General features: G+C 43.9%; 1 protein-coding gene across 3 annotated transcripts in view; it reads right to left on the reverse strand.

Annotated features, from left to right (window-relative positions):
• The window catches only part of LOC120959237 (calbindin-32), a 53,665-nt gene that overhangs the window by 27,298 nt on the left and 1,192 nt on the right, over positions 1–25,175 (reverse strand). For 2 of the 3 annotated variants that reach the window (XM_040382497.2, XM_040382499.2), the window contains exon 2: positions 6,475–6,527. The exons of the other annotated variant lie outside the window; for it this stretch is intronic. The gene's annotated coding sequence lies outside the window, so the exon portion shown is untranslated. The remainder of the gene's footprint in view (positions 1–6,474; positions 6,528–25,175) is intronic. 3 annotated transcript variants of the gene reach the window in all.

Here is a 25,175-nt window from a genome sequence, read left to right on the forward strand (position 1 = left end):
GTTTTCTATTAAAGCTATTATACCTACTCTTCAAAACAAAACAAAAACAACCTAAGGTCCCCACGCTAAGGTCCCCACGCTCATGTGATGTGGATTTAGCTGGATTTTTTTAGCAAACAGCAATCATCTACCACCCAAAACAAACAAGAGGAAACGAATTAAAATCAAATCATTCTACAGAGATTAGCGGAATGCTTTGTACAAAGCAAATAACCAACCATGACGTTGCACGTGCACTAGTAAACTACATTTCTATCAAAATTTCACTCTCCTGACATTCTCTCGTTCTTCTTAAAGCAAAAAAGATGCAACTTCACACAACAGAACCACCCGGCTCCACCGTAATATGTTTGCAGCCGGTGTAATATGGGAATGTAAATTTGATTTCGTAAGATTAAAAGCATAAACCATTCGGTGCGCGATTTGGCCAACGCTTGCCAGCTACAAATTCCCCTGCCAAAACCGGTGCAGAGGAGATTGTGCATTCCGCGAGCGAGAGGAACAGCAAAATGCAATTTCACCCAGATTGTGGTACTCTCTTCGTTTTTTTGCCGCATTGCATACCTTTGAAGCACCGAAAATCGTTTAGGGAAGAGTTGAAGATGTATGTCGTTTTCACTTTTGCATTTTTCATGATAAGACTGTGCAATTCGAAGCAATTGAAATAGTGAGCAGTTAATTGCATTTGAACGAACTGGAAAACTTTGCAGTAAAAAAGACAATTAGTAAAGCGCGATTTGAAGGACTCCAAATCAAACAATTGTCCACAAGCAATTCGTGTTGCTGGATGAAGGAAATTTGATACTTCACCAAGTCTCCAGTATTACTTCTTCCAAGAGAACAGCTCAATGAGCGAAACGCTACCCCGGACAACGATACCGGAGCCGGAGGAAATTCGTTAGTGGTTCGATTGGGATATTTGCTGCTCGTGCCAGCCAGTTCCAGGAAAAAGTTACGCTTCCGTATTGTGAGTCATGTAATTTGAGAGTAGCCAGAGTGAAAGCTCAAGTGGCTCGATTCCGTTCGGACAACACCGTTACGGTCACCATGGTCCCGCCTGTGTGTGTATGTGTCAGGATGCGAAAAAAACCCGAGGGAACATATTTATTTATAGGAAATAAGCCGGATACAAGAAGGGTTTTGAGGCGGTGTAAGAATGAAATAAAAACACACACACACACTCACGACCCCCAAGAAATAAACGATCATAAATAGATAAACGTGGAAAACCCTTATCGATTTGGAGGAACACTTCACTGGAGCCAAGTAAAAAGGGGTTTAAGAGAACGCTTTTGGGTTCGATTTTAAGAACCGTTTCGGGAAGGTTACACTGTGTACGGGGCAGAAATAAGAGAAATCTAGCAAACGGTGGCCAATTTACTTTTATAGCTGCAATGAAAAGATTATCCAATGGAATGTCGACCATCACACGCGTACGCCCCAATGAGAAGGAGGAAGCAGGAGCTTTGGGAAAGAGAGCGACAGGCAACGAAATAACGACAGTTTCAATGAATTTTAAATTAACTTCTACCGAGTGGCGGGTGTTAAAAAATGCAAACAGCAGGGTCGCCATACAAACGAAAGATGCCAAGTGGAAAAGAGACCAACGACCAGAAAAGCGTCGGAACAGAACTGTAAAATGCCACAGCCACAGTAGTGTCAGTCGGTGTGAGTACAAATTGGTAGCCAGATGTTTGTTCCACTGTATGAAGGACACGGTGAGAGTTCTGATGATGATTATTGTGTGAGGAAAATTCGTAACTGTCTTGGGGGGTTTGAATAAACAATAGTTTGAATAATAAAGTTCGCAATCGTGACTGAACACACCAACTACCAAGCTAGAACTCTGTGAAATTGTGATGTAGTAATACCCTTTCACATGAGCGTAATTTCTAGTACAGCAGGATAAAGTTTTTTTAAATTATCGCTTATAGGGCGTCGAGACTTGAACACAGAACAAGTGAGTTGCGATGCCAACAACTTACCTACTACACTACGGATCTGGTACCCGTCTGCATGGCTTAAAAACAATAAGCTTCCTGTATCACTATTTACTCAGCATTTATCGCACAACAAACGTTTACGATGCAGAAAGCTCTTAAACTTCCTTCCCCTAGGACGACTTTCGTCCATTTTCCGACTTCAACTGAATTATGCTGGCTAAGCGTATATTTAAGAGTAAATAAATCTTTCTAATCGCAGCTCTACTTCCTCTCCAGCCACTCCGCCCTTAGTAAACGATTGTTTTTTCACGAGCGGAAACCTATTCCAGGAAGCTTTTGCTACAATCACGAAACCATTTCGGGCGGTACGAGAAAGAACGAAAACAGATGCAAGAATATTTATGTACGCTTGCAAGGAATTTCATTCCGTTTCTTAAGATTCTACAGCAGACGATTCATGGTCGGTTTCATTCAAGCCCCGATAAAATGCTGCTATCTTCCGGATGAGGCTAAAACGCGTCTATCTTAGCGAGAAGCTTTTTAGTTGACTCTAAAAAAAGGGCTTCCCTTTTGCAACCAGCGAGCAAGTGACAGTGTTTCAGCATTGATTAAATTTTCAGGTGCGTTGCGTGACAGTTTGTGCCCATTTGGAACGATAGGGAGGAGTCGTATACTTCCGAGAAGAAACCACCGGAATTGTCAACCTCTGGCAAGAAAAGACCGACACCGACGTACGTACAGGAAACGGTGGCTGGGACGGTATGCTTTTCTAAGGCGTTTCTCTTCAAGGAGTGGTTTTGTTGAGCGTTCTTCCACGAATTTAGCATTACAACATTCCCCCGTACGGAAGGCACAGTTTATGGAAGCTACTTTTTGAGGTGTTTGCTTCAAGTTGTTCTATTCCACGAAGATTCATGAAAAATGAGAATGTCTTTGCGTGTTTTCTGAGGGAAGTGTGACTTCGTTCCGACACGGATATTGCTGGCAGTCACACCATGCAATGAAATTGCATTTTCGTTTGTTTATCGAAGGTGTTGTCAATAGCAGTAAACTGGTAAATGTTTGTTTTTTTATTTGTGAAACATTCAAAATTGAATCATTTTAACGCCAGGATGGTGTACCATCTTCCCGATAAGTGTTAGAAAAGTTAAAATACAACAATCACTCCAAGAAAACTGAGTTTCTGCGAAAATCTACGATCGTAAAAAGAAAATCCAATCTACTGTAAAAACAAACAAGTACTCGAAGGCGTTCTACGCCCAAGGACTTCTGAAAACGAGCTCAACAACCGTCTCGAGCCGAGGGTGTCTCTTCCATATTCATCAATCACGGGCCCTAACCGAAGTGACTACCGCGCACCAACATCAAAGCATCGGGAGCGCTAATTGATTACTGCTGCCTGATGAAGTACTGACAGCTCCCGTCCGTTTTCACTTCCACTCTAGACTCCTTCAATACAGTCCAGCAAAGGAAACCTCACGCCCAAGGACACCGAAACGAGCACAACCGTTTATAGTGTGTCATATCTGTAAGCGGCCGTTTGAAGGCAGAGCAGGCTTCTTAATCCTGGACCTACCGAACAACCGCCACTATACCCCGCATAATCTCTCGGGGCTACTGCCTTTCACGTCAAGGACACTTGTTGCGCTTCCTCGTCGAATACAACGTTGCTTTTGCGTGCGACCAAGAAAAAAAGCAAAGCTGCAAATCATCCACAGTATGTGTGCTGTAAAAAAATAACAAACCCACACACACACAATCCACTTCCACTTTCTTAACCCGGTAAGCAAGGCAAGGCTGGAAGTCGTTGCACAACCACTGCTGTGGTCAGTATGATTGCTGGGGGTTTTTTTTCTCTTTGTCCACTTCCTCTCGTACAAAGCACGCAAAATATGAAAGAGAAGTTTATCGTTCCGGTTTCTGACACCTTCATCGTGGTTGTTGATGCAGCCACACAAAAATGTGTCTATAAGTGCCTTCAACCACAGAAGATAAGCGGAGGAAGGTGGATGAGAATGCAGGAGGTGAACGTTCTCTTTCCTGCTCCACTTTCAATTTCCTGTGTTACATCGACTGTTCGACGTGCCGGAATGGATATACTCGAAGTGACATCCAATTACCGATAGTGAAAAGCTTCTTGCTGGATGGACAGGCTTTCAAGCTGGAAGGAAGAAATTAAAAAAAACTGGAAACACCAAATGTAGCAACCAAAAAGAAGGAGTTTAATAACATAATAGTAAGTAAGGATGTAGAAAATGTAACAAAAGTTGAAGAACGTTTTTTTCAGAATTTAAATGACAAACTATACCATTTCACGCGTTTATGCTTATCATTGGTCCAATGGAGCCGTGGGTAAGTCCAGAGACAACCATTCTTCAGATCGTGAGTTCAAATCCAGCCTGCATCAACTTGTTGCCATATCAACTTATAACTTTTTATGATAAAAATCCAATCATCATCAAGTCTACAAATGACCGTCAATGTCTTATCGTTGCACAAATTACTCCGAACAAGAAAAAGTAGAGTAACTCGCAATTAAGGGAAAAACGATCTACACGCTGATTTAAATAGTACAGCATCACACTTAAATTAATGAATGATACATACTTATGTCACTCTTGTGCACACACAAAAAAAAACCATGGTCAGCATATACTCACAAACAGATTGGTGTGCAAAAAATGGCACCAATTTGTCTGCCAATCGAGCGCGGGACCACATTTGGCGCCGGCTGCCACCTCGGCCATTGGGTAGACGAATAGCACTACTCTTCACACAGGACCCGGGCCATGAGCCCATGGTGCTAACGACCGAACCTCGGGGGCTCGGGGGTAAAAAAAACAGTATCGGAGTTCCGCTTAATGGTGGCTATCAATTTTCCCTGGCCCTTCCCATCAACGTCAATACCTTTTGGGGGATCCATCAATTATACTAATATTTATCAGCACCCGCAAAGCGGGCAACCGATCCCGGTTCGCTTTTTGTTTCGTTCGTCCGCACTGATTGGCGTCACACTTCGCGGGCACCGTGTGAATAAACTTTGCCCTCACCATCCGCGGGCGGCCGGTCGATCCCTTCGATCCCTTCGCTTCGCTGTCGACGGTGCGGATCGAATTGTATCCGACGGTCGATCGAGAAGGAAGGATGTTTGGGATAAACTGTAAGTGAGCTTCCTTCATTCCGCCTTTCCCCATCGAATGATCTGAAGCTCTGAGCATCGGAATGTAAATAATATTGGCTTCGTTTGCTCAACCATTCCGAGCCCCGTGGACGGAGAATGATCGACACATTTGTAGCTGTTGCTTTTTTAGTTCACCGACTATACACTTCCAAAGGTTCACGGTCACTTTGTCACGTACGAAAGTGCCCAGAGGGCATGCAAAGATCGATGGTGTGATTTACATTTGATGAATGACTAACCGGTGGTGTGTTTGCTTGCAGCCGTTGACAAAGCTGACAGGCAGACATGACACACCGTAATAAATGTTATTGGTGCCCTGGAGGTAAACAATATTTTATACAGAAATATATTTGCAACGTGGTGTATTTGAGTCAGCGAAACTGTTCGTAGACTGTTCCACGTAAGCTGTACAAACAATTAAGCATTCCAAAATCAAAATAACTTTTTGGATTTTAAATTAAATTTAAACCAAGTCTTCGCCGTTTCCTTTGCCTTTGTGTCGTATTTTCAAAAACAAATACCGATTTTAAGCATGATTGTTTGTACAGAAGTTGTGAGCGAAGTTACTGCACATTTTCTCAACTTTTAGGACTATTGCAAACCGGCCAACCGCCCGCCAGTTTGAAAGCAACGCAACGAAAGCACGATTCGGCACAGACCGGCAGGAAAGCAGCAGCTGAAAGAAAATTAACTATTTAATTAGATTTTCCTTCGCTCCATTTGGCAGCGGCTCGGACGAACCCCGCCCGGAGAGAGCTTTATCACGTCGCACCACTAATGAAATCGGATCGACGGACGAGAAAACTCAACACACACCACCCCGGTGCTTTTTTGCCGCTGTTTACACTCGCAATCGATTGGTTTTGCCGCTTGTCTCGTATGCTTTTGTGTGAAAGCAAACCCGGGAAAGCTTTACTTTTACATTGCACAGGCAAGGGAAGGGGAAACAACGAAACAACAAAACATTGAGGCACGAACGATGCAGAGTGAGTGAGTTTCGATCAGCGTGCATAGTGCCATTTTTATGGCATGTAGTGGTGATTTTCCAAGGAAATTTCATTGTGAAGGAAACGGAGAGTGAAATAAGCACTTGAGCGCTGGAAGCACGACGGGGCGATAAACCTAATCAAATGAAATGAATGCTACCGGTGGTGTTGCAGTGTTGTTCGATAAAGGTACAAGATTAATGCAAGAAGTAAGGATGAGATTCTTTTGCCTTTCGGAACAAACAATTACTGCTTGAAGATTAAATAAAGCTTCTACAATTTGAGCTTCTCTATAAGCATATTTCGAAAAATTTGTATGAATATGATAATTTCTTATTAGATTTTTCTAATAGTTTCCTCTTACCTAACCACGAATAGAGCCTTCTTCTAAGCTTTTTTGTTAACCGGTCGGTGATCCTGGAAAAAAAAACGGAAACAAATCAGAATTACAAATTCAGTTACGAATCTTCACAAATCACGACATCATTATGCAGCGCAATATTTAAACAACAGCAAACATAACCATCCAAACCATCATTTTCTGAAGCTCACAAACAGTCTAAACTGTTCCTCACTTGTCTGTGAAAGATAAAAATGTCTTCCCCATTCGCCGCCAAGCCTCATCAACCATCGGCACTCCATGGGCCGCGTCGTCTGTCGATATTAAAACGACTGCGCGTACAAACAGCGCTTGTTGTTTGGAGACAAATAAACATACACAGCAGCGCTCAACAGACATTCTTTCGCCGAAACCACCATTTCATCGGCACCCATTTGCGGACCCGTCCTTTAGCAAACGGACCATCAAATCGTTTCCGGTAACGAGCGATGGGCAGGAGCGCCACCGTTCTGCCAAAATGCTGCAAATAAACTGCTACGCCCCGGTCTATGCAAATGCCAACTTTCCGCCCGGATCCAGGGCTGTATTTTACCACCAAATTTTCGTCAGTCCATCCAGTTTGCGGTTGGGGCTAACGAGCTGGGAAATGGGGTTTGTTTTATTTTCGGTTCGGCTACGCATGCTCTTTTAAGCGCGTGCCAGGACCTGTGGTTAAATTTTAAAAAGTCTCCCCCTTCGTTTGGCATGCATTTAAAATTTTACAATAAAATCTACCCCTACCACTGCATTGTGAGCTAGAATTACCGCTTAAAACATTACCATAAACCTTCTTCCAATCCTTCATATTGGCCACGTATTATCACTAAGGAGATTACGATCAAAAGATTATGATTCATTCCATTTTTAATAAGAATGTATACCGCCACCGTTTGGAAGGCTGAATGAATTATACTTCTAACAGCTTTTTTGAGCACCAGTTTCTGTGTTTTTTGTTCTGATCCCACTCTACACCCTTTCCCATGTTTGCTGCCAGTGTTTGTTTCACAGTGGAAGAACGCGTCGGGCTTTCGCTACCCGATTTGCAACAAGCCCGGCGCCACAATATTCGAGCAATAAACAACGCACGGCGGGACAACAGCGCGCGGGTCGCGGGTGTTCAAAATTTAATCATAAAATATTACTTCGACAGAGAGGCTGGTGCTGTACTTGGACCGTTTGTACTTTCCACCCTCAGACGGGGATGATCAAAGGACCAGCCTTTTGCAACGAGGCAGAGGGGATAGGGAGATGTGACTACGGGGTTGGCAAATTTTCCCACTGCAATGTTTTATTACAAACCATACATCTTTTCACCACACAGCCCCTAGCGACTCCCCTTGGCAATACATTGCGCAGATTACGCGTGGTTTTATTATTGACCCTCGGAGCTTTTGGCAGTGTGTCGATGTTGAGCTTGGAAAGAGAAGAAGTAAACAGCACTAAAAAAAATATAAGCACAATTTTAAACGCGAAATAAAATAGAAATTAATTGTTTGCATGCGTTACAAAACACAGTGTTATATGTATAAGATGAATTGATGTGAACTTCGACTGTTACATTGCCATCCCTTTATCACTTCCAAATTAATACAGTGACATAACATTTTCTAAACAATATCATCGATACAATACTGTCTATTCCTATTTTTGATAATGCAAAAACGCAAACAAAACATGTCCCCATCGTCCAAAAACATGCACATCTCATGACTTTGCTGCATGTAACGTCCACAATCATTACATGATGATAATGCTTCAAATCCATTAACCATTCCTCAACAGAGCTGGAAGAATACATCGATACAACTTCAACGCCTAAAGTTAATGTGTAGCGGTATTCACTCCACTCTCAAACAGTGAGAGACCCAACCCAACAGACATGTGCCCTAAGAAGCGAACATAATCAGAAAGAGCAACAAAGTTTAATTACAGCGTATGTTTTCGTTTGAAGAGGTTTGGGTTGAGTTTTCAACGACCCTCTCCAAAATCCGGCAAACGGGCCATTTACGGGCCTATTTTGGGGACGAGGTGGTTTGGAGGCCTATTGGATGGACAGGGCGGGGGTTCTGGTGTGGTCTACGAGCGGCTTAATTGCCGGTCGCCATCAAGCGAAAGTCCGATTGACACTCGCTCAACCGGCATGAGCCCGTAATCGCATTTGTGACGACCACACACGGCACACACGCATTATATACCATACACGTTTGCTGGTAGGCTCTTAGGATCTTGACACATCGATGTGATTGATAAGTTCAGATAATATACACCTTTGATACAAAGGCGCTGTATGTGATGTAACAATGTTAGACGAATTTAGACCCATACTTTGATATTATTTTAACAAAAAAGAAGCCGCAAAATGTGAGTGAATTGGTAAGGATTCATAACTCAACTCCCTTCTATTACTAACGCTTTTCAAAGCTTCCATTACCGGACACGGCAGGCCGAACACACCAAACAGTGAAGCACTCTCTACGGCTCACTTCATCCGTAGCCATATCAAACCGATTGGGTTTTCATTGACATCTGCCGGGAGGTACCCGTCCTTGGAAAGTGCCCACCATAAGTGGAGGGTGCATCGTTCACACTGGTGTGGTTGGTGTGGTGTGACGTTCAAGAGAGAAAGGCTTAAACAAGAGCACACTTCTACAATCACAGTTGAGGGTCCTGTTGACCCATTGAATTTACTCCACTGGCACGCCTCATTGCATCACTTCCCTCACAGAGGGTTATGTTAATTTAATTTACTCAACAATCAGTACCACACACAAACACACACACGAGCATACAGCAGTATCGCAATCGAAATCGAAATTGTTCGCCCTAAACAGTGCGTCGTAGTGAAAGGCTTGAGTGCTTGAGCGGGAAACAAATCGCTATTCGATTGATGCCATTAGAGCGGAGCACATGCATTGATTGGGAAATCGGGGTGATTTATTGTGTACGCTGCGATGAAATAGGCAATTCTAAAGATAACAAAGCTTTGACGTTGAATGTGTGTACAGTTTAAATTAGCGAAAAAACAATTCATCATTTCAATAAACCGCTTCAAAATATGAAGAAACAACTAAACGTTTCCCTCCACTTAGTTGCTCACTTTCCACAGTTACAGTACCAATTATCACGAAATTTCCACGCGCCCGCGTGTTGCGCTTTTAATCACACTTAAAAGCTACCCCGTCCCCTGAAACAATGGGGTGTGTTCGTGCGTTTGTGTGCTTCATTAAACTGTACTCAATGCTAAATGCTTGCCGGATACGGTGCCCTAATTGCATAGATCGTGCAAATTCACTAGGCTCGCCGAGATTTATAAAGCCATAAAAACGGGGCTCTGTACCACAAGCCGTGATTGACGCACCGAAAAAGCTCCAGTCACGCAAACACGCTCAACAGTGGTGTCAATTACGAGTTACCCACGGTGGGGCTGGCTTAGGCGCAAAAAAAGCAACAGGGACACCAGCAGGGTGAAGGATGTTACCGATACGCGACGCGATGTTGAGCTTTTAAGTATCAAGGACCTAACCGTTGTCGCTTCCTGTCGCGGTGACAAGTGCAGCTCATGCAAATGCTGTCAATGCTGTCAATTACTGACGGGCACTACCCATGCACCACCCGTTCTTATGCGAGTAATGCATTGCTACTTGTTGGGTGGACGGAACGTTCAAAACTTGAAACCTTCCCGGACCCTCATCGTGTTGCAGTTAAAGCGAGCAGCCTTGCTAAAGACAGCAGTGGCTTTTTAACGAACCCGAACAAGAAATCTCGCCAACCAACTTTCTATAAAAGTCTGTCAAGGGGAGCGAGGGAGAGGATTGCTAAACTATCTACTTCCAACTAGTGCACACACACACACACACACCGGTGAACCGGGTTGAAAACGGATGGCTGGTGGTCGGGTGGTTTTTCTCCACCCACATGCCCATTTATCACTCTGACAGGTTGCCAGGTTTCGCCACGAATGTCGTGCTAATGGGCGTGGGGTGCAATTCATTTCGAAATAAATTACAACACACACACCACTATCACCAGGGAGAAGCGTGGAGTGTGTGTGTTAGGCGTGTGCCATTTGAAAACGAGCCCCAGTATGCACAGGTGTTACTCGGCGCACGTGTGGTGACTCGCTGGGAGTTGGGGAAACTGTGATCCTCGCGCTGTAAATTACCACAACCGAGCGTGAGCACTCTGCTCAATCTTGTCGAGTCGTTGTGTGAGTGTGTATGTGTGTGTAGATCCTCGAAAGTGTGTCGCCCAAAGGATACACGCGATATCGCACCGGTGAATAGAAATGTCACATTAAAAATAGTTTCCTTTCGGGCGCTTTTCCTCCTAGCGCATGTCGGGCAGATGCATTCATTTCGAAATGGAAATGGCCAAGGTTATGTAGGAATGGTTTTTAGGAAATATAAGACGTGTAAGGATAGTATTGCGGAACGCTTGGAATGATACTGGAATGGTGTCATTAAGGAAAAGAAAATACATTTAAGTGCTATGAGCGAAATGAAGTCGATTATTCAACAAAAAGTGTATTTTAGAGTAAACAATTTGTAATTCCCAACGAAAAATTTTTGAGGCATTTAGTTTCCTTTAACTTCTCATACCTTCAACCAACTTTTTTGTCACTCTCAAGTGTTATAATTCTAAAATAGTGCCTGGAATGCAATAAATCTCAAGCACACTTTGGCTGTTGAGTTAAAAAGTATCATTTTATCAAATAAGCAAACAAACAAAGAGCACTTTCTGCAATGCACGTGAGCTCACCGATCGAAAGCAACGAGAGGTTAAGCAAACGGTTTTTGTCTTATCGCACTAGCACTTTTTGCCGCTCAAAAGTTTCAAAGTAAAATTCATTCGCCCTGCCATTTGCGCCCATTATCGGACTGCAGTGACAGTGGGGGGGAGCGCCATAAATCTAATAAGAAGCTTAGCGAAAGTACTGATAAACGAGCAAATGATCGCTTCAAGGATGGATAGCTTTGCCACGTTACCGCCACGTGGGTTTGACTGTACAGACAAAAACAGCGGGAAAGCGTTGCTTTTTACGGTCGATTTAACCATTTGGTGCAAGAACAGCACACTAGCATCTTGTTCTATTTTCTATGGTCCCTTCGTCGGACAGGACAGGGCGTGATTACAGGAAGCATTTTAGTTTAAATTAGACGAATACAAAAGATCCAATTCTGAAACAATAGTTAATAACCGAACATTTTAATAAATGCTTGGTTTAACGGATGTTTCGAAAGCACATAAAGCTTTTGAATTACATCAATGGTAAGTATTGTACATTTTAAAAGTAATTTCAAGCAAATATGTCCATTTTTTGTGCAGACTAAACCTCCACAAGCTTCACAGTACAACCAAACAGAATGACACAGGATTTGTACAGATAATCGTACAAACAATCTCTAATTCTTGGCTGTCCACCTGCTGAAAGAAGCTTTTCACCGGGCTCAAGCTGCTAACACGTATCCCATGCGGACGCTTTCAAGCTTACCCTGAACGACAAAAAAAGGCCCCATCACCACCTCCCAACCGGAAACGGACCGAAACTGTCCGGGCAGTGCAACGGTGCAAATAAATTTGTTTTGTATCTGCCCGCAGGCAAGGAGGACAACCGGAAGCAAAGTCCATGGTGCTGCTGCTGCTGCTGCTTGGTGAAGGACAGCCTGATGGCTGCTGTGCTGAGTGGGAGACACTTAGCCAACCATGAACAAAAAATGGATGAAACAAGAAAGGGGAAAAAAGTTTCTCTGTGTCCCTTTTATTCTCTCCGAAACACGCGCTGAGATGGACGGAAGCCAGGCGAGTAGTAGTTTGTGGAGGTTGTGGTGGAACGCTATCAAAGCCATTTCAACTCGAGCATCATAAGTCAGGGCAACAAAATAAAAGAAATGACTCCACAGTGCATCCCAACCAACGCCAAGTGGCGTCGAATGCAACGGGGGCCTTTGAAAACGGGAACGGCGTACTTCTCGGCACACCAAAACTACGACGTTGTGCGCTGGGAAGGGGAAGTCCCATCGTCACACGGTTGACTGTTTTGTGGCGGGCAGTAAGTGTGTGTGTGTGTGTGTGTGTGCTAGTGCACAGCAAAGCACGACCACCAACCGATGGGTAGCGGCCGCCCAGCCCAGCGTGAAACGAATCAAACGAACTCCGATCTCGAAAAATCCGTACGGTGGCGTGGAAGGCAAGCAACGCGGCACATGCAGTACAAATTTAACATTTATCACAAGGGAGCATAGAACTCGTCATAGGATGTGGGAGGGTGCATGCTACGTGCACGATAGCAGGACAATAAATATGTGCTGTGTAAATAATACCGACAACGGAGGCCATGCCGTGTCGCAGTAGGAGAAAGAGTAAAGCTGTTTTTTTGTTGCTTTTTATACTTTCCTGCCTTTTAGTACCGTTTGTGGAAATGATCTTTTACGGTGGCCGTTCGAATCACGCTGAAGCTGGTAGAATTAAATGGGCTGGCTTCATTTACCAGCAACAAAATAGTGTAAACACCCTCGCACTGTTATTGATGATGTATCGAATGGGATTTGATCAGATTAGCGCTATCGCTTCACGTAAAGCAAAGGTAGCAATATCAAACGAACGTCTGCATGATTTATTTCGTACCGTGTTTTTCGCTATTCCGCAGTGGTACGTGGTTTCGTGTAAGGTTTCCTGGATTTGGAGACAGATATAACGGATTTAGCACCATTTCGGTGATAACAACGTAAACAATTCCCAAAGTAATATTATAAATAAATACATTGTAATCCTAAATTAAGAAATAGAGTAAGGATTATCCCTATTTTTACTTTATTTTTCTTACATCAAAATTACTTACTGTCAATAAAATGCAGATTCATCACACTCTAAAGATAATAAATATAAAACAAGGATAGTATCAACATAAAATAGCATTCATATTAGTAATTCATCATACCATAATCGACACATCTCTATGGTGCGGTGGTTAGAGAAGGCGACTGCTACAAGGTCGAACCGATATCAAAATCTCATTCCGACTGATTTCGCACATCTTGAATCTTACGATTTGATTCATAAAGCTTCAAAACAAACCTATTTAGGATGAATTTGATTATGTTCTGCGCTCTCTCGCAGACAAATCAACGAATTCCATTTTGTTATTGACGCAACATGTAATCCTTCCAAAATGAAAAATCTCTCAAAATGAGATTTACAAAATGAAACACCAATACGGATTTAAAGCTCGTTTCAAACCGTCCCGAAATCGAATCGAACGCGCGCAACACATGCTCCCACCCACGCTCTTCTGATCCTTCTTCCTCCGGCAGACGATTGCTTCGAAATTGAAGCCAAAAATCAAACAACCCTCATCACTCAACCACACACCGATTCTCGACAGTCAGTAACAGATTTACCATTTAGGCACTCGGAAATGCTGCATTTTCTCTTCCTCGCAACCTGCTTCTGTCTACTCTCTACTCCACTTCCACCGTGTGCACAATCCCAGACGTTCGCTGATCTGGATAATTCAGTCCATAAAATTACCATCCATTTTCGTTTGCCCACAAAGGAGACTGAGTTCCCATACCGTGAGCAACAATTTCTTTCAATGTTTCCGAGCGGAAGCTGAAAAAGCGTACAGAATCAACTCCGCGCTGCTGTGGCAGCATAAATTGGAATGTGGAAGACGATAAAATCATTTCAAAATCTAGCAAAATCGCGCTCAAATCACGAAGGGCAAGAAGAAGCTGCTCCACAGACTGATATGTTGTACCGCAGCTTGTCAAACGAATCACTACTGCGCTGCTGGCTGTCAAGATGTAAAGTGGCTGGTACGAGAACCATATGCACAGCTTGTCCTTGTCCCCTTCTCTGCTCGTTCTGCTTTACCTTCACTACCAAAGAACCTGCTGCTACCGTGCCACAGATGATTGATGCATCCTCTATCACCCGGAGGATGACGGAGGCGTATGCTAAGGACTCGTGACAGATAACCATCTGCCTTCAGGGGAACTCACCACATGTGTGTGTGGTACCAGATTGCTTTGTGCAAACTCCTTTTTTCCTCGCTTTCCTGCATTGTTGGTCGTCGCATGGAAAACAGCGATTTTACAAACACACGCTGGCGTTGCGCTGTGAAGGGAGCCAATGAGTAATCGTTCGTCAGGCCGGCTGGATCGATTGATCGATGCAACAATCCGTGCCGGCACCGGACCGGACGGAAGGAAGGAAACCGATTTTTCATAGCCAAACCAAACGCCGTCAACGATGGCGACAATGGCGTCAAAAGTGGGGCCGGCAACATGGAAGGTCAACTAGACTCTGGGGCGGGAACTGGGTTGGGATTATCTCAGTGTCAACTAGTGCCCTCCCTCACCAAACGATAATTGAATAGGAGCGCCCAAACTGACAAGGGCACCATTAGTGCACGTACCCCGCTCGTGTCTCACCCCATTGGACTCTTGACAGGGCCCGGGTTAACTTCCCTTTCAGCGACTGACAAGCACACATCCGACAGGTCGCTTCCGGACCGGTGTTCGCTCCGTGGCAGACATTGCTGCGGTAGTGAAGAGTGTCGCTGTACGGTTAACTCTTAATTGCTTGGACGGTTTAGAGGCGGCGAGAGATAGTAAAAACACATTACGGAAGATACTAAGAGATGAAAGATAATAAAGACAATGAGCCCAGGGCATTAGCTTTGTCCTTTGAACGGAGACTTAACCTCGTATGCTTACCATACTAATACAACAAAGAGCTCTCGTCTTAGCAGGAGCTACTGTAACTCTTCTGTTCTCGTCTCTTGAAGACTCCAGTGCAATCAAACATCATTAAAAGATATTTTAAACCCGATAAATTTACCGACTGCAATTCAAAGCCACCTAAGCAACACAACGACGCAAAACCCATGCTCCATGGCCAACCCTTTTATCGATATCCTTATAATCCCAACGTGTGTGCGTGTACCGCACGTGCAGGGTGCTGAATAAATGATTGCTGGCCGCTATCTAATCGATCAACGTGATCGATTTCATTCTACCTATTTTTAATTCACCCTTTCCTGCCCTTTCCTGCCATCGTGCCGCAATAAAGGGGTTTCTTGTTTTGCGACGACACTGCCGCCAGTGTCCTCCCCGGACCCTCTAGAACTGGTTGAGGATGGAAATAGAGCCAGTGCGAACGAATGACAGTGACCTCGAAAAGTGCGGATTAAGTATGCAGTCACCGTCAGGACTGACAAAAATCAATACCATCCCTTTCGCAGCCAACGACGTCCGGTGGGAGATAGCTCTGGCCAACCAGCACATTGGATGGGCAGGTGCAGGTGATTTGTGGCATTTAATGAACCCAGTGACGGATAATTAGTTCAATTTGGATATTAAAATAAAATCATTCCAAACTTAATTTTATCTAAAGTTTGAAGCATTCTTTATTGAAACGATGAGTCAAAAGTCACAAAATAGCATACATCATGTAGCAAAGGCTCTACAAAGTATGACAACTCTCTCAAATCAAGTATAAAGCCTTTTATGCTTAGCAGCTCTGTGTTACTTCACAAAAAGCATTTTTCGTACAAGTTAAACGCTTTATCTTACCCTCAACAATGTCAAAATCACACCATTAAGGTGGTTATCATCGATGCAGCATGGAAGTATCCCTATTTGCAAACATCTTCATTGCAATCGTGTCGATAACACTTTACTCTTCCGGAATACACTGCCTGCTTCATGGAACACGATGCCAGATGTAAATTTACAGATCATCTGCACCGAAATCCCAACAATATCGTAACCAGTCAGTGCTCTCGTACCTACACACACACACGCACACACAGACAAATGGCATAATCCACCCGAATGGATGTAACAAACCCCCTAATTGCACAGCAAACATTTGCACAACAGGCAGCAGCATCAGCAGCAGCAGCAGCCAGGTCCTTCCTTCCCAATCTACATCCCACCAAAAAACAGCACACACAAACACACACACACACAGACAGACTGAAGAATCAACTTGCCTGCGAGCATTCGAGACTCATAAATTATGCCCACGGTATCTCGGTGTTCCATGTCCTCCCTCCCCACCTTGCTTTCACCCGCTTCAGTGCCGCAGCGAATGCATTTGTTTGCACGCTGCGTTTGAAAAACTGGAGAGCGGTGGCGTACACATCCGTCATGCAGGACCTGCTGTTTGCTGTGCGCGCTGCGCTTGGTCCATCATCATCATTACAACGGACTGCCGTGCTGCACCGGAACACCGCACCAGCCGGAAGTGCCTGCGTTTGCGTTGAAAGGCAATCAAATTTAACAAACGCAGCATGAAAACCGAACCAAATCCCCGTGCACCAGCCAGCACCGGTGGCCATGGGCAGCAGTGATTGGCATTGTGCTTTTGGACACCATGGCAAGGCATATCCCGGGGTTGGGTTTACCGGGGGGTAAATCCTGCAAATAGAACAAGCACCGAAATGACATGTCCCCAACCGACGCAACACTCTACACAGTGTTTGTATGGAAAACAGGAATTGAAACGATGCCAAAGGTGAACCCGACGGGCGTGTTTTGTGGCTTTCCTTTCAATAATAATATATGTGTACCCCTTCGCCACGCCAAGCGATGGAGACGCATGGTCGCTGTCGAAAATTGCCTTCTGTCCCCTCTTTCCCCCTTGAGCCTCGTTCATTAAATTGCCAAAAGGTTGACCCACTTGACCGTACGTGCACGGTCCGTTCGATACCGGAGCCCTAATTGAAATAAGCCCGGTGCTGCCAAACTCGGTGTACGGCACATACGGTGTTGTTAAGGTGAAAATAATTAAGCAAACGTGCTGTTGCCTCTTTTGTTTTGCAGAGCGAGTGAAGCGAACACGTGAGCGCGATTATGCAGAGGGCAACGGCTGAGCCCAGTGGGGTAGAAAGTATGTTTAATGTGTTTGAGTGTGATAGAAAGGATGAATAATTAAGCTTGTTTAATGTGAGAAATGTGAGTGTTCGCCTCCTGTCAGAAGCATCACACACTCGACAAGCATTGTTTTCTCTTTGAAATGCGGTCCGATTTTAAAATAATTTGAGCAACATTCAGCAATCCTTTCCATGATGGTTATATGAGTCAATGTTTCTAGTTTCAAAGCACTCCAAAATTCCAGCGCTAAAAGAGATTTATGAAACACGCAATTTATTCGAAGCCAATCGATTGAGTTTCACACCACCTCGGGGCATGCCCCTCCAAGTATGTTGATCGAACAACAAGCGCATAAATCGCAAATTGCTATGCAAATAAACATCCTAATTGCCAGCCACCGTTTAAGGTCAGTGAGTTCTCTTTCCGCGCGTTCATAAATTCCAAAACGCCGAGCAACCAACGAACGCTGCCTTATTTACATTTGCGTTCCGTTATGAAAACACTATTTTCCATACAGCAAAAGAGAATGGGGGAGGGGGGGACGGAATACCAAGCACACCCAGCGGGGACATTCACCAGTGTCGATTGGGTGCCAAATTGTGTCCAACGCTGTGTGCCCACTGGGATGCAAATTTATTGCCAATCAAACCGTGTTCACCACCAGTGGACCTGATCCAACGTTTTGCTTCATTTTCGCACATTTCTAATGTAATCTAGAGAATCCGGTAACGAAACACACCTGCCGACTCCCGGTGGCTTTTGAGAAGAAAAAAAAAAGAAATAACGCACCGCACAAATAAATAAGCAGTGCGAAAACTGCTTCGCACACAAGACGGCAGACATTGCTATTGGCCGTGCTCTGGGCGTGTAATGAAATTCAGTTCGAGTACTTTTACGACGGCCCTCCCCCATAGTTGGGCGTTCGGTGGCCCTCAAAACTAAGGTTAGCTAAGGGAAGCTTCGTTGATTCGATCCTATGTGAGGTAACATTTCCCTCAAGCTCAAGGTAAACCTGATGCACGATAGCGTTGTGTGTGAACATTTCCCAAGTGGTTTGTGTTTGAAATAGAAATATTCTAATTTAGAAATTCTTAGAACAGTACTTTTGTGACTTTTGGAGCTTGTGAATGTTATAGAAATAGAATATCAAACCATGCAAAGCCATTAAAATCATTCCCCATAAAGACAGACACACAAGCAAACAGTTGTAAACTGAAGCACTTTAATCACCCATCCAGATGTTTTCCCAGAAGCTCTTCCCAGCTGAACACCTGCACAAACACACACACACACACACACACACACACACACACACACACACACACCGGGATTTTACGCGTTATTCGCAGGGTGCTACAGGTTTTCCTTTTATTTTTCGGGGTGGAAGCACATTTTCCCGTTCGCTGAGCCGTTAACGTTCGTCACATCGTCACATCCCTCCCGGGGACTAAGGGTGTGTGGTGTGTGTGTGTACACACATCTCGGTATCGATGACGCAAGCGAGTGTGTGCGATACATCGGCCCGGGTAATTGGTGCCACCTTTGATGGCAGCGCAATATTAACGCAACGCAGGCCGACGCAACGGTCTAAAACAGTGTCAACAGTAGTCCTTAGCACGCACCGCCCCAAAAGTCTTCTTTGTGATAGAGGAGAGAAGGCGGCACCGTCATCGTGAGGACGACTCGCTGCCAAATAAGGGGCTAAAAACGAGCAAGAAAGTAAACCCGCCCGAGCACGACGCAACATCAACCCAACACGGCAGCGGTGGTGGCAAAAAAAAAACTCGGGAAGGATACAAAATCGATATCTCAATAATTTGGATCGAGCTCGGCGGCTCTCGGAGGCAAATAAAATCGTCGTTCTGGCCCGGTATCAGTATCAGCCACATACGGACGGAGCCGGGCCGCAGGAATGATGTGTGATTTTGCTCCGGCCCATGTCGTTGTTGCTGCTGTCTGCCGGCTCTTACGTGCCCGGTAGAATGGTTTTGCATCACAACGAGCCCGAGCACAAAAAAAGGATACGGTTGCGAAGACAGCAAAACAACATCAACTCCTGCACACACACACACCTGAATAAGGAAAGATTTACCAGAGCCAAGCCTTTCAGTCACACAATGTGATGGCCAAGTTCGGGGAACAATCCTCTCGGGGAATCCGTCTGCACGGTACTCGGTGAGTTTGAGGCGAAAATACACTACCCTATTGTTATGCAACCGCCCCGCTGGAGCATAAGCAGGTGTACTCTCATTCAGATGTATCGAGGCTGCGGCACTGGTCGCTGGCAAATGGGAAAGTTTTACAAAGCGGAAGTTGGTGCGCGGTAGGAAAGTGGATCTTTTTTTCTTTCTCCAGCTCCGATTAAATGCGCACCGGGATGCTGAAAGCATTGAGCTTCAAAAGGGGAAAGGGAATGGACAAACAAGGCAGATGAATGGATGGAGGAAAACGTGTACTTTTGTGCCATTTTCATTTGCACAATTTTAAATTGTATTGTTTAGTGAACATTTTTAGCGGAAGCAATAAATAGAAAAGGACTCAGAAATATTATAACGAACATCTATATTTGCCATTTTATGCCTCTGGTCAATTTCAACCTTTCTAATCTCTTCTGGCTAGCTGAATATGCCTTGCTACTTGAAGCTTATAATCGAATAAATGCAGCCAAGTGTAGAGGATAATTTGATGGGCATTAGAAAATTGAAACCATGGTCGAGTTCGTAAACAAATTACCATACAGGAGATACAAAGCACGTTTAAGTGTGGGTTTGATTAGAACCAGCGTTCAATGAGCAGCTTAAAATAGGTTATTACTAAATTACTTCATTCTTTTTTTCATTTTCTTGTTAAAGAAAACTTATTATAATCAGATAAAGTTTATTCCAAATCTGTTTAAAGCTGATTTTTGAAAAAAAATCTGAATAAAATAATATGCTTGCTACACAATTACCCATAATGTAGATTCTTGTGACTTAAAATGCAATCAAATTATATTCTTAGATGCTGTTAAGGAAACGCTTCGTCATTGTCCATAATTCCATAGGATATTGTGTTTTGCTTTGAATTTTTAACTCTGTTTCCACTGGACCCTTACGATGAACAGGTTACAGGGGAAGCCTAACTTAGAAGGTCAAACTCCCAATGTCGTGATCAGAAAAAAGAGTATTAAAATTATTGAAAAAGCTCTTTGAAAGAGGCAAGGAAAGTACAAATTTGAAGACTCACTCATGATAACCCAGCAAATCATCAGTATCTCTCACAGTATCAAGCTAATGTATTACTTTTTTTGTAAAGAACAATGTAGTTGGAAGAGGTTTATAGCCAAAATACAGTGAACCCTCTCTTATTTGAGAGGCGATGGGACTGTCGAATAAGAGGGGTTTTCAAATTACAGAGGTGGAAAGTGAATGAAAGGTCCATCCAAACAAGAAAGAGACAGAACATTTAGTATGCAGCCTTAACTGTTGCTATAGGAAACTGCGAACAGGATTGCCAATTTGAGCATACATCATTCAATAACCATGGCAACACCATACACAAATAAGAGGGAAACAGATTTCAGAGGTTTTCCAAATTAGAGGAACAAAAATGTACTGGAAATCAAGGGACTATGCAAAATGTTCAAATAAGAGAGGTTTTTCAAATTGGAGAGGTGTCAAATAAGAGAGGGTTCACTGTAATTTAAAAAAAAACATCATGTAATTACCATACCAACTCCACGTGTAATTGCTCCGAAAAAGGAAGCCATGTCGTTTTTTTAAGACTTTTTCTTATGGTAAATTATACAATTTGTCAAACAGTCGCTATCACGCACAGTCGCTTATTGCCAGCACTAGAAACCACATTGATACATTAAGGTGTTTCATTTCACACAAAAAAACTATTCCAAAATAAAAAAAAAAAAAACGAAACAAAAAATCAGCATTTGCATACACACACACACACACGTAGAGTCAAATGTAAAAATAGTCATCACCTTGGGGTCGAGAATTTGCACACGAATCATAAATTTACCCTACCGAGAGAGAGAGAACGACCGAAATGGAGCCCCCGAAACACACCCCACCGAAAACGTAATGACGAAGGGAAAAGATCGCAATCTTTTGGACCAGAGCTAGATTTCATTACATTTTTCACCTTGTCGTAAGTGAAAGTGCGCAACCACCCAGCCCCGGCGAGCGGCAGGTAAACGCACAACCACACATGTTTCGGCCCGTTGGACAGATCGAGAGCAACATTGTACTGCCACGGGAAAGTCACGGTGAAGGTCGACACTCTGGCCGACGAGCACTACGACGACGACGACGACGACGGGAACTAGCATCGACAACAAAAAAGGCCAACTCACACAATTGTTAATGCCTACACCATTTGCCGCCCGTCCCACACGGAGGCCACACGGAAATCGATATCGTGCGTACAGCAGCACGGTCCGCACGGGCGAGATAGAGAGGTAGAAGAGGGGGGGGGGGGGGGGGGCAGTAACGAGGCAACGATTTTCGGTCCCGGCTCGTTTTTAGTCATTCTCGTGAACGTAAACATTAAAATCCTCATCAGTGGCCGGCGGCTCGCCGCTCGGAAGCAAGAAATCGAAGCAGAATAAATAATCAAAAGCAATTTATATGGAAGCAGCAGCTTGGTTTATGCACTGTCGCCAGTAGGAACGTTGCCTTGGCGCGGCATGAAACACAGGCATGAAACACACAGCGACACATTCACAATCTAGGTCGTGAAAACTTTCCCAACCGGGCACTCGTTCCACTTGCCACGGGTAATGGAAATTTTTGATTTGCTTTCAAGAATTTCTCCGAAATGGTTCCATTCTTCGAATTGAATGTTTATATAAAATACACTGTTTCGCCTTGTTTTTCCAAATAGCATGGAAATTTCTGTAAAAAAAAACAGTAAAAAATTCAATAACTATAGAGAGAAAGGTTTTTATTACGCAAAAGAGACAAAAAAAGAAAAAATATCCAATGATTATTCTACTCAAGTTTATTTATGTTAGAAGTTAGATTAAAATAAAATCTTTTCTTACCAATCAGTTTTACTAAGTCTTCAAAACCCATAAGCTTGATCATGGCGCCACGAATTCCATTAAGAAATTGAAGCAATAAACTTGGAACCAACGAGGGAGCTCAAATCCTGGTCACGGCACCACAAAAAAGCATTTCAAAACACTGACCAACAACGGTACGCCAAATCGTTTATTGAAGAGCTTCGCAGAGACAAAAATAAACCCATCCATCCAAGGGTTTATTACCACTGCCAGCATATTTGCAAATGCTTAACCGAGTGAGGGTGGTTCAGTGCCCACCCTCGTTACGGGTTTTTTTTTGCATGACTAAACAACGCACAAGCATACTCTTACCACCAGCAAAAAAAAACCAACACCAACCGTACCTGAACCCGTCCCCATATGGCCAGCGGTAATGGAATATGTATCGTTGTCGCATAAACAATGCACCCGAGCGGAAAAGATTGTTTACACCAACGGCGTAAAGAGAGAGGGACTGCACGCCAGGGTGCGAGAAACGCATCCTGCTGTCGTGGAACGCGGTGAAAGGTGATGATGGTAACGATTTTCCAAAATTCGCTTAAATTCAATTTCAAGAAAATTGCATCCATCCATCACAATTTTGCAAGAACAACACATAAAACCATTTGGAGATCTGATCTGAAATGAAACAGCAAGCAGTAATGAGAAAACAGACGGGAAAATCTTTTTCGTTTGAATTTACACACTACCGGAAACAACCGGACAGAACGGAAAGGAATTGAAAACGTTACACACGCCAAATAGACTGATCCGTCTGGCTCAAATTGACGAGATGTTTTCCGTTACACAGTCGCGTCAGCAAACCGATTGACATTGTCCAGCCGTGTTGCTTGAGCCGGAAGGCAGTGGGCGAAAGATTGGCGGTCGATGTGCGATCACGCGAGCAGATTAATGATGTTATGACTTTCGGTTTGTGTCGGCAAGATCAATTTCGTTTGATTGCCACGTTTGCCGGTAGCAGTAACAAATCGTGGACAAATTGCGGTACCCGGTTCAATATTGATTTTGCGGATGTGTACAATGTCAGCGATTCAGGATGTAGTAAAACAACCATCGTAAAGAATGGGTTACACTGCTCTACAGATGGATTGGCAGGATGATAGTTTTGGTGTAGAATTTTGGTCCATTCTTTGAATTTCTCGCAATTTTCCAAGAGGGACATTATAAATCAACCAACTGCCTCCGTTTGAATCATTGAAAAACGTAAAAATAAAAGACGAAAAATTGAATTACATCACACATCACTTTTTCACTTCTAGGGAAAAATCCCCTTTTCAATATTAAATTCAGGTAAATCCCATTCCCCCTGGTGATAAATTATTACCCAACCTAGCGTGACCTGATGCTATAACGTACTTTAAATTTTAAAACAGTGTATGCGTACGACCCGCTTTCCACACCCGTTTCGAAATACTTTTTGCAATATTCATCTTGTCACGAGATGTAAATAGCAATCTGTAGCAAACGGCCCGGAAATTTCTTCCTTTCGACGCGTGTGAAAGATGATGTAAGTGTACGCTTGGTTTGTTTGGTGTCTTGGACAAGCGAGTACAAAGCGAGCAAACGAATGTGTAAATGTTTTATCACATACGAGTTGCGATACATTTGAGTACAAATTGTTTTACTAATACTGCTTTCAGTGAAACCATTTTCGCCATAAATTACTTGCCAATCGAGCTCCACTAACCAGCTCATTGCAAAACGGCAACCATTAACTAGGGGGTCCATTAAGAAAGGGCATCAGTTATTCGAACACCGTACGGTACCTTTCCTGCCAAAACGATAAACGGTAATTAAAAGAATCATCGATTAGACAATTAGACGCTCGCAGCCAGCAGCAGCAGCAGCAGCATGATAGCGATGGCGTATTGAATATGTGAGCACATACACGCTACATCCGGTTGTGAAACAGTGAAAAGTGCTAGCATAATGAATGAAGCTAATGAAGGCGGACGAGCACGATGTGGAGTGTGTGTTAGTTTCCGTTCAGCTCGTTCGCAAATGAATCTGCTAGAACCACGCTGCCGGCGGCGGCTTACGCGGGGCTGATACACGAGCTTACATACGCAGTATGGAGCCGTACACTCCGTTCGGTTCTAAGATCATGCAAATGGATTTTCACACACACACACGCGCGCGCACAGTCGCATTGAAAAGGTAAACGTGTTCGGCCTTGATCGAGGGCGCTGTTAGCACACAGCACACGTCAAGCGTACGAACAAATGACAATTAGTGTGTCCCACCGTAGTAGGTCTTCAAATTGCTTTCTACTCCCCCTCCTGACGGTGTTCTCACCCACACCCACACTGACAGAAGGTTCATGGCAAGCGTGTCGACTCGACTGGGGTTTGATTCTAATCAAACCGTTCGTTCGATGGATTTCGGCGGGGATGGTAAGGGGTTCAAACTATCTTTCTCTACCAAACACCAGGCGTCTCCACCCTAGTCCGGACGAACCGCTTTTACCTTCCAACTGATGGTAGCCGTAAAGCGTGACACGATAATCTCGATTCACACCCAATCCCACCCGCAGTATTACGGCACCATGCATGGATAGGGCAGTAGTGTAAAGGAAAACCGTACCATGTGTGTCCAAACGGGAACAGTAAAGTACGGGATGTGGCTTAAGCGGTTAGCAGTAATAGTGATTGGGGATTTTTGGTGTGATTTAACTAGCGAGATCGTATTTGATTAAAGTTTTATGATTATTCTCGATGCAATCTTTTATATTTTACAACCTTTTATCG

Source organism: Anopheles coluzzii, chromosome 3 (genome assembly GCF_943734685.1).
Source record: "Anopheles coluzzii chromosome 3, AcolN3, whole genome shotgun sequence".
NCBI classification, from domain to species: Eukaryota; Metazoa; Arthropoda; class Insecta; order Diptera; family Culicidae; genus Anopheles; species Anopheles coluzzii.